This window comes from Rutidosis leptorrhynchoides, chromosome 11 (assembly GCF_046630445.1).
Source record: "Rutidosis leptorrhynchoides isolate AG116_Rl617_1_P2 chromosome 11, CSIRO_AGI_Rlap_v1, whole genome shotgun sequence".
Taxonomy (NCBI): domain Eukaryota; kingdom Viridiplantae; phylum Streptophyta; class Magnoliopsida; order Asterales; family Asteraceae; genus Rutidosis; species Rutidosis leptorrhynchoides.
The window spans coordinates 340,828,910-340,839,608 of record NC_092343.1 but is presented as its reverse complement, the minus strand read 5'-3'; positions in this window follow the sequence as shown (position 1 = coordinate 340,839,608).

Sequence of the window (10,699 nt, the reverse complement as noted above, 5' to 3'; positions counted from 1 at the left end):
AGATTAATAACCGAGATGTTGATTGTTACTTTGGTTGATTGATTGTTCTTATGTATGATAGTTTGATGTTTGAATACAAGAACCATTCTTGTTAAGTTTAATCTTTTCGATTCAATTAGTTAGTATACTTGTTCAACTAAGAAACACCATCTTGTTGATTTAGTATATTGATTTGCACCTAGTGACAAGTGTTTGCCCGTCTTTTACCAAAAGGGGTAAGTTGCGTCCAAACGATTAATCTATATAGGAATGTAAGAACGACTCTTGTAGATACTTTCGGATAGCTTATTTGATATGTGTAGTTGTCTAGGTAAACGATCAATTCCCTAGAATCTGTTATACATATTTTCTCTACTCAATTCCATATAGCTAATAGGTGTTAGAAATTTGCCTTATCTAGTGACGTTTATAGGGATCCTATTACTACACTTAATTGATTACTTGGGTTGGGTGAATTGAGCATTTAACTGGACCAAGGGAATGAACTAAGCTAAACCATTAGTTGACATAGGAGTGGATCATGATCAACACATCATTGGCATGATCATCATTCAAGTCTTTAGACTAGTTGAATTAATTGATTACAAATAGGAGGTCTTAGATGACAAGAACATCACTTGCGTCATGTAATCCCGTTTGAGTGTTTGCGCAAGACTACTCTTGGTAAACCGATTAATTAGTTCTCGTGCATAGTCAATCAATTCGGTCTTAATCCTAAAACAACAATCAACAATCGAGGGTAAAAAGTCTAGACGAGCATATTTGTTTAATTTGATATAAAAACTATCTTTCATCTTCATAAACCTAAAATACCAAAAATATTGTCTTTAAACTTATTCCTTTACTGATTTGCCCATCGTTAAAGGGCAACCCAATATCTTGTACTTGTTTGATTTCATTTATTTTAGCTTAATCACAATTTAGTTTATACAATCTTAATTTGCACATATAACTGTCCTTGGAACGATACACGGATTTTACCATTATCTATACTACTACACGATCGGGTACACTGCCCGTTAGTGTGTGTAATCTTTAAAACCGGTATTTTCCATACAACAATTCATATACCACTTTTCGCACATCAAGTTTTTGGCGCCGCTGCCGGGGACAGTTGTGTCAAGATAAGAATTGTTTACTAAGTTGTGATTATTTTTTTTAGAATTTTCTTTTTTATTTTTAATTTTTTTATGTTTTGTTATCGCTATTTAGTGTCGGTGCTTTTATTCTTTTCTAGTTTTTGTCAGTTGCAGGATGATGCTTGATTACTTGATTAGCAAATTGGAGGATGAAACTAACAAGCTTGTTAGAAGAGATGAAGAACGTGGCCTCTCAAACAGATTAGAAGATATGATGAATAATCTTATTGCCTCTCAAACAGAACTTATTGCCGCTCAAACACAAGGTAGTGAGAGGTGTGCACAAATGTTTGGAGATCAAGAAATCTCCTTTCAGAACATAGGGAAACAAATAGGAAATATATCACATATGTTGGTTCACTTTCCGAGTGAGCAAGAGTGTGATGATGTCGGAGATGAGTTAATAATAAATGAAGCTGATCATGAGTCAACTCCAATAGACACACTTTCTGAGTTAATGATGGAATTCCCAGAATTGCAGGATTTGCATTCCTGTTCATTTTGTGATGAAGAAGAGGTTACTATGATTGATGAAAAAGCTTTGTTAACCGTTCTCATGGCTAATGGTTATGAACCTACAACTGAAGAATTAAAGGAATTGAAGCTGGAAATTGAGCCCCGCTCAATAGTTGAGATTCACAGCGGGTCCACGCTTATTCCAGAGGATGTCAATTTAGGGAAGACAATCTTTAAAGACCCATTTGACCAAGATCCACCAATAAGAATAAAAGTGTTACTAAAAACCGCACTTGGAGGGGAGTCATGTGTTAACCCTCGGGTTAGGACATCCTTTTTCGGGAAACTGAAAAAGGATTTATCACATATAATATACACCACCTGAGGTGTAAATGATTGGCTCACTATTTTGATTCGTGGAACTTTTTCCACCGACTTCACGTCTCGTCCGATAAAGTGTGGGAGTTTTAACCCCACTAGGCATTAAATTCTGGGGTCGAGTCGAGTGCATGATGCGGTAATAAAAGTGCACGAGGTTTTTCAAGGTTTTAGTGACACTAGCATTAAAATTCAGCAAGGTACCTATCAAATTAGAATTTGTGTGATGAAGATCAAGGACTGAAGGATGTGCCACCGCTCGCCTATATTCCACGATCTCCGGTTTTTGAACCTAGGTTTTTCGAACTCCTTTTTCTCACTATTGTCCTCTCGAATTTAAATTTTACTGATTTTAAGTAATGAGGGCATTACTTAATCTTAAGTGTGGGGGGATGGTATAAATTCTCGCGGGGTATTCAAACGGTATTCAACTTGGCTTATTTTTGTAATTTAATGGGAAATTTTAAAATTTTTGAACTAAAAGTCTTAACGAAAAAGCCAAGTGTGGGGGATTTTACCAATCTTTTCGAATTACTCTCACCAAATTTTGCTAAGAAAAATGTTTAAAGTACTTTTGGCTTGAAAGGAAAAAGAATAATGTCACTAAACCTAAAGGATTATCTAGTTCATCCTTGAAGGAAGTAAAGTCTTCCGAATTCTTGCCTTACTTGATATAGCATACTTCCAAAACTATGTCATTTCATACCAATATCATATCACGATATAAAGGTACAGTAGGAAGAGAAAGTCTTGAACTTTCAAACCCGAAAATAAACTTGGTAGGGTAAATCCAAGTCGCTATCCAGTGCAAGACCGATTACGGTGCATAAGCTGTAGCAGGATCTGTTCCACGCGATAGCTTAGTCTTCGCAGTTTTAACCCTTGATCTAAAATGTACAAATTGTCATGAAAGACCGATATTTATATCGCGTCAGGGGGCGCCCGGTTAAGAGTTCCATGATACTACAATCATGGGGGGCGGATAGCTTGCTAATCGCCGACTGAGACTTCGGTTTTCAGTTACCCTCAATCGGAATTTGAGGTTAAAACCGGAAAACGTGTCTAGTGTAAAAACTAGCATGACATTTTCAAAATCTTAAAACGTTTTTCTAAAGATCCAATTTTCCCTAAGGATCCAAATTTTTCAGAACTTGCAACGAAGTTCACTTCTCCCGATTACTCCAAATGTGTGCGTGTGTCTCATATAGTGTGAGTTTTGTATTCCAAAAGAACGTGTGTGTTTTGTGTGACTAGTGTAAACTTGTGTACTATATGGTGTGAGTGTGATTCCTATTATTGTGTTCTCTAATAAATGTGTGTATTCTATTTTTGTGTTTTATATTCGTATGATTAGAACAAGACTTGCTTGAGGACAAGCAAGAGTTAAGTGTGGGGGATTTTGATATTGCTCAAAATAGACATATCATTAGTCGCAATATCAAGTCATATCGTCGTTTATTTCATACGAATTTGTAATATATCCATTTATATTCTGTTGTATTGTAATTAAGCATAGAATCATTGTATACTTGAAGAAATGTTGAAGATAATGAATGAAACAACTCAAAGATCAAAACCAGAACAAGAAACGAAGAAACAGAAAACTGAAAGCTACAGTGCGCGCCGCGCACTGATCGCGCACACCACCGCGCACTCCAACATTTGATCAGAACATTTAAGTAAAATGGAAACCAGAGAGCGCCCCGCGCAAGTTCAACAGAGCGTGCCGCGCACTACAATGCGCACCGCGCACGTCCTCCGCGCACGACCCCTTTTTCGTCTGTAAAGTAGATCTGAGACGTGTAATCGAGCTGTAAAGTAAAAGGTGGTAGGTGGATAGTGCGCCCCGCGCACCTACTGTACATGCCGCGCACGATTGCTTTTTTAGCTATATTCTTCCTTTTTAAGGCCCTTTCCAGCTTCATTCTAAGACACCATTACACAGTCATTTTTAGAGGCAGAGGTTACGATTCAAAGTGATCCTTGGAGTAATCCAGGATCACCTAATCCATCATTTCAATTCGGATTCAAGAATCATCAGGATCATCATCCAAGATTCATATCAAAGGTCGATTCTTGTTATCACAATGAATTCTATCTTTATTTCCAGTTTGTTATTGTCTTTAAATATGATTGTTAGCTAGTTCTTTTTATGCTTGTCTAGATTAATAACCGAGATGTTGATTGTTACTTTGGTTGATTGATTGTTCTTATGTATGATAGTTTGATGTTTGAATACAAGAACCATTCTTGTTAAGTTTAATCTTTTCGATTCAATTAGTTAGTATACTTGTTCAACTAAGAAACACCATCTTGTTGATTTAGTATATTGATTTGCACCTAGTGACAAGTGTTTGCCCGTCTTTTACCAAAAGGGGTAAGTTGCGTCCAAACGATTAATCTATATAGGAATGTAAGAACGACTCTTGTAGATACTTTCGGATAGCTTATTTGATATGTGTAGTTGTCTAGGTAAACGATCAATTCCCTAGAATCTGTTATACATATTTTCTCTACTCAATTCCATATAGCTAATAGGTGTTAGAAATTTGCCTTATCTAGTGACGTTTATAGGGATCCTATTACTACACTTAATTGATTACTTGGGTTGGGTGAATTGAGCATTTAACTGGACCAAGGGAATGAACTAAGCTAAACCATTAGTTGACATAGGAGTGGATCATGATCAACACATCATTGGCATGATCATCATTCAAGTCTTTAGACTAGTTGAATTAATTGATTACAAATAGGAGGTCTTAGATGACAAGAACATCACTTGCGTCGTGTAATCCCGTTTGAGTGTTTGCACAAGACTACTCTTGGTAAACCGATTAATTAGTTCTCGTGCATAGTCAATCAATCCGGTCTTAATCCTAAAACAACAATCAACAATCGAGGGTAAAAAGTCTAGACGAGCATATTTGTTTAATTTGATATAAAAACTATCTTTCATCTTCATAAACCTAAAATACCAAAAATATTGTCTTTAAACTTATTCCTTTACTGATTTGCCCATCGTTAAAGGGCAACCCAATATCTTGTACTTGTTTGATTTCATTTATTTTAGCTTAATCACAATTTAGTTTATACAATCTTAATTTGCACATATAACTGTCCTTGGAACGATACACGGATTTTACCATTATCTATACTACTACACGATCGGTGATGTGTCAAGACGTAACCTTTAAAATGTAGACAATATGCTTAATAATTAACACATAATACAGGCAACTAAAACCCGATCATGTAGTAACTAGCAAGTAAATTGACCAGTTCGATCCACAGGGAGAAGTTTGTTTAAATGATTTTACCACGATTAATTATTCTAAAAAGGGGGTTTATATTTGAAGTTGTGTTTTTGTTTAACAAAACAGTAAATAAATATAATGAATGACAATAATGAGAATGCGGTGTTTACTTCTATGCTTGATAGATGACAGGGATTGTTCTTTTATAATTAAAACCGTTATGCGATAGTTACAATAGAGTAGTTTATATCAATTTCACAATATCTATAAACTTAAGAACTATGTTTAATCAACAGGATTCTTTCTTGGTTAAATTCACATAAAACCTAGTTTACTAAGATCACTCTAAGTAAACTACATGATTGTAAAACCTAAATATCATCCAATTACCATCCTATATTCACATATAGGTGTCTAGATCACTAGGTGTTGAAGTACAAATTATAGCCTTTGATAAATTCACATAAATCAAGTCATAACTCGTATAATTGAACTAAAATATAAAGATAGTTACAACAATGGATTTCTTGAAAGAACATGGTGATTTAGATTGATTAACTAACTAGATTCAACCCAGTTAAACTCACGTGAAACCTTAATTACAACAATCACTTGAGGTAATTTCATAACTATGTTGCTTTGGAACTTATTCAATTACCGAATTAAACACATAACAAAATCACTTAAGTGTATGTATCTAATCGTCTAGATTACTAGATGTATTGAAGTATAGATTGTTTTCCTAGTTAACTCACATTAATAGGTTGCAATCTATATAATTGAAGTAATGATCTAAACATGCATAACAATGGTTCTTACGGTTGAACTAGATAATTAAATCAATCAAACATATGTATAACTAGCATAACATCAAAGTATAGAACAATCCCAAGCCATAAATCTTACATTGAAGCAAACACACAAGGCTTTTAGCCTAACATAATCATAGTAGAACTAATGAAACAGTGAATACAAGTTGAATTCATGTTAAAAAGATATAGAACAATAGTACCAATTGCGATAAACGATCCTAGCTTAATATTGATGTTGAAAGAGTGGAGATTAACTTGCAGCCTTCCTTGGACCTTGAAAATCGTCTTAAAACTGGGGGAGAATGTAGTAGTGAAGGTCTCTTAAGTAAGTAACCATTTGCTTCATTAAATAGCCTCAAAAGTTAGGTATTTTGGCCAGAAAGTGACCAGATGCGCCGCATCACTTTGGGATGCACCGCATCTCTTTACGTTTAGTAGATTCCAGCTCGATTCTGCACTCAGGACTGTCGACATGGGGTCAGATGCACCGCATCTGGGACAGATGCGCCGCATCTGGGACAGATGCGCCGCATCTGGGACAGATGCGCCTCATCCATCTCAGATGCGCCGCATCTGTTGCTATTTTGGCCCAGAAGTCTTCATGCTCCGCATCTGAAACTGTCGGGAGTTATTTGGTGTAAAGATGCGCTGCATCTAAGAGAGATGCACCGCATTTGGACTTGTTTCAGTGGTTTCGGGCTGTTTTACGCATTCGATCTTCATTTTAACTCTGTTTTCACTGTTGGTCTTCATTTATTCATTCACAATGGACTTTTTACAAATGTACATGAATTACAATACATACGTATAATAATTACATACAAATGGAACAACATTGGATCGAAATAACGACAATAAACATGTATAATTTTCAAAATCCCCACACTTAAACCTTGCTTGTCCTCAAGCAAGACTTACAAGAAATCGAAATTTACTACAGTAAACACACTTATTTAAATGAGAACACGAAAAAAATGGGACTCACACTCTCTCGATATAATACACAAGACACACAAGTTATTTAGTAACACAATAACTCACGCTATATGGAAATCACACTCGGGTCACAATATATACACACTCACACTTATTTCACACACGAATCAAACTCACGCGTTTTGAGTACACACACCTTTGGAGTACACACGCGAAATGAAATCACGCCAAAGTCGAAAGGTGGGTTTTAAAGTCCACATTTCTTGAAAATTTGGATCCTTAGGGAAATTAGGACCTTTGCTAAAAACCTTTTATGTTTTGAAAATTATTCATGTTAGTTTTTACACTAATCAAGTTTTCCGGTTTTAACCTCAAAGTCCAGTTGAGGGTAACTGAAAACTGAAGCCTCAGTCGGCGCTTAGCAAGCTACTCGCCCCCATGATTGAAGTATCATGGAACTTGAAACCGGATGTCCTAAAAATGGTTTTACACAATACAGTTCATAAAATAGCATAAGTTTTAGAAGAAACTATATCATGTCCAAATATCATCGGTGAACCATGAGTTTGCACACCTCAATTTGTTATGGCATATGTATGTTAACTGCGGTCAACATAGATGCGGTTGATCTTTACGGAGATCATCCATCTGGGGATTAGATTCATTAGTCTTAAAAGCTAATTTGCACTGTGCCCCCCATTGTACTAGACAGATCCATCTCATGGTTAGGATAAGTCTGACCACCAAAAACCCTGTTTGATGCTGAGGTGAGGTGGATTTCCAGCCGATGATAGAGATGACTTTTCAAGATTTTTCGTCAACCTACAGCTGTTCTGGACTACGACTTCTAACATAAGTTAGCAAGTGTGTCATATTGGAAGACTTGACTTCCATCACAATCATTACATGGATGAGCATTGGATTAGATTGTTAGAACAACAAATTACTTGATGACTTTCATTTCATCCAGAATGTGGTATAGCATGATGATTATATCTTTTATATGACAAACTCAATCATTTGGTTGTTTCTTAATTTGTTTTGTGATAATAATTTCGGTGTATATACCTAGTTTTAAAATCTACAAATTTTAAACAAAATTTGAATTTATGAAGATAAAAGTTTAAAAATTTTCACCATTTTAAGCCTTTTTAACTAAAATCAAAAACCCGAAAGAATTTATAACTTCCACCCCACACTTGAGTTCATGTATAAATTTAAATTCAAGAGGGTCAAAGAGTGTAAGAGAGTTTATTACTTTCAAGGTTTAAAACTGAAGTTCACGGAATGATGGCGCTGAACTGAATGCCAGCATAAGAACATCATCCGCTTCTTACAACCACAAAACAATCACCAATCAAGTATGTGCTGAACTTACTGCCAGTCTTTGTAAAAATGCAGCATATAGCACAATGCTCACCTGTAGCAATTCAAACAAAGGTACCATACGATTCACACAAATAAATGGGGTGTACTCCATGTACTAAAAACCCCACTTACAATTATCTAAATTATTCAAATCACAATTATCCAAAATATTATCTAGTTATTACACACCAAACTTGAAAAGAAATTGTTTTTGAAATAAACCAACATCAACCAAACCTGTCACACATCAGGAAAAATTACGTCATCTTCAGAAAAATCCCCAAAATGAGTTACTTGGGCCAGCTCCACCTTCGCTTTGATTTCCCGCGTCGTCGTCCTGAAATATTGAGGGGTTGTACCCCTGATAAGTTCCTTGAGCAGGGACGACCGCAGTGTCTTCAGTAGGCGGGTTAGGAGGAGGAGGATAAGGCGCAGGATATGGATCACCCATTCGAACCCAAGGATCGTATGCAGGCCAAGGTGAGGGGGTATAGTTAGTGGGATCTGCAGCGTATGACACTGTCTGTTCAAGTATCCAATTAAGCTGATTTTGCTGCCCCGCTTGAGTATACCATGTTCGATCATTCCCAACATCAATGTAATGTTGCATCTCCCTGTTACCTGCATCGTAGTGATCAATTACCTTTTGGGTGTTTTGATCACTATGGAGTCGCATATCTGAAAACTGGCGCGCCATGTAAGCCTCCCAATCATTTCCCGGACCCGAACTACTTCCAACATTCGGTTGTGGATCTGGTTGCTGTTGGGGTTGTTCTGGTTGCCTGTTCACGGGATCCTCATACCTAGTTAGAAGGCCGTTCGACCCCCTCATCAAAATGTTCGCCCTTGTATAACTCACTCTATCAAAGGCAATCATATGTTTCTCCTCTAACCCACTTGTGTTGATTCGAAAATGTTCGGCAATCCTGGTTACAAAATGGCCGCCCATGATTGGTGTAATCTTTTTCCTTTCTTCGAGGAGGAAAGTGAGAATCATTCGTGGAATATGAACATGGGAGTGATCCATTATCGCGTGAATGTACCATATATCCAAGTTGGTGACTTTTTCACTACTGTCTTTTCGAAAGTATATGGTACTTGAAATGAATCGTTGGACGCATCGGTGCTCGTAGGTACGTAGCTTGCTACAAGTCTGCTTGCTTGCACTATATGCGGTATTGCTCATGTCCGCCCATGCTTCTGAATGATTAAAAGAAGAAACTTAGTATATACATTGATTAAAGTAATTTTGCATCAGTTGATGTGGCAACCCTTCATAAATATCCAACGCCTTCACAAATTGCAGCAGCGTTAATGTCCTGTCTTGCCCTCCAAGACGAAATCTCATAAATGTACCCGATGTTGGTGACGTGTAATCAACCCTAAGTGAACCAACAAATTCTTTGACTAAAAGTGGATACACTCTTTCTTGCATTCTGAACAGGTTTTCCCAAGCATATATTCGATGGCCGTGATACGTTACTCGGAAAAGGTTGCGAAAATTTTGATATTCGCAGGCTTCCTCTAATGGTGTCCAATCGATATATTTCCCCGGATATACGTCTTTGTGTAGAAGTGCCTTCATTCGTTCATGGTATTCCGGATGCCTCAAAACTGCATTGATCCATGGATCCGGAGTGGTTAATCCACGGACGTTTAACTGCCGGTTGTCAATATCCATTTCTTCCTCTTCAGCAGTATGTTCTTCTTCACTTGTATCCTCATCTACAATTGCAGGGGCTTTTTGCTTCTTTGATTTTGGGTTTGATGATGATGCTCTAGTCTACAAAAACACAACAAAACCAAACAAACAAAATAACAAACCAAGTTGATTAGCGTTAAAGAATTTCAAAACATCTTTCATATTGTACCTAGCGAAAACCATGTGGATATGTTAAGTTCCAATTAAATCTCAATGTTTATGTTAACCAATATCTTAACATGGTATGAACTATTTTCACTCTTAACAAACATGAACTAGTATGCCAATTGATTCAAATCACTTTACAAGTATAATCATACATAGCATGCTTCATTTCACCAAACACTTGCAATGTCATAACATATGGAACCATAGGCATTCATCAAAAAGCATGTTAAACAATATGCAATCAATGGTTTTCATACATTTAGAACATTAAATTCATCTCAAGTCAACAACTTCATCAAAATGCTTAATCATATAATCCTTAACTTATATAATAATTACTTTCAAATCGAAATAACACCAAGTTAAGGTTCACATGTGTTTACCATAAGTAATGATTTGCATAACTTCAACTTAGAACACTTACTAGTTAACAAAAGTCAAAATCCCTAATTCAAGAACCCTAAAATTCAATAATTTGTGTATTCG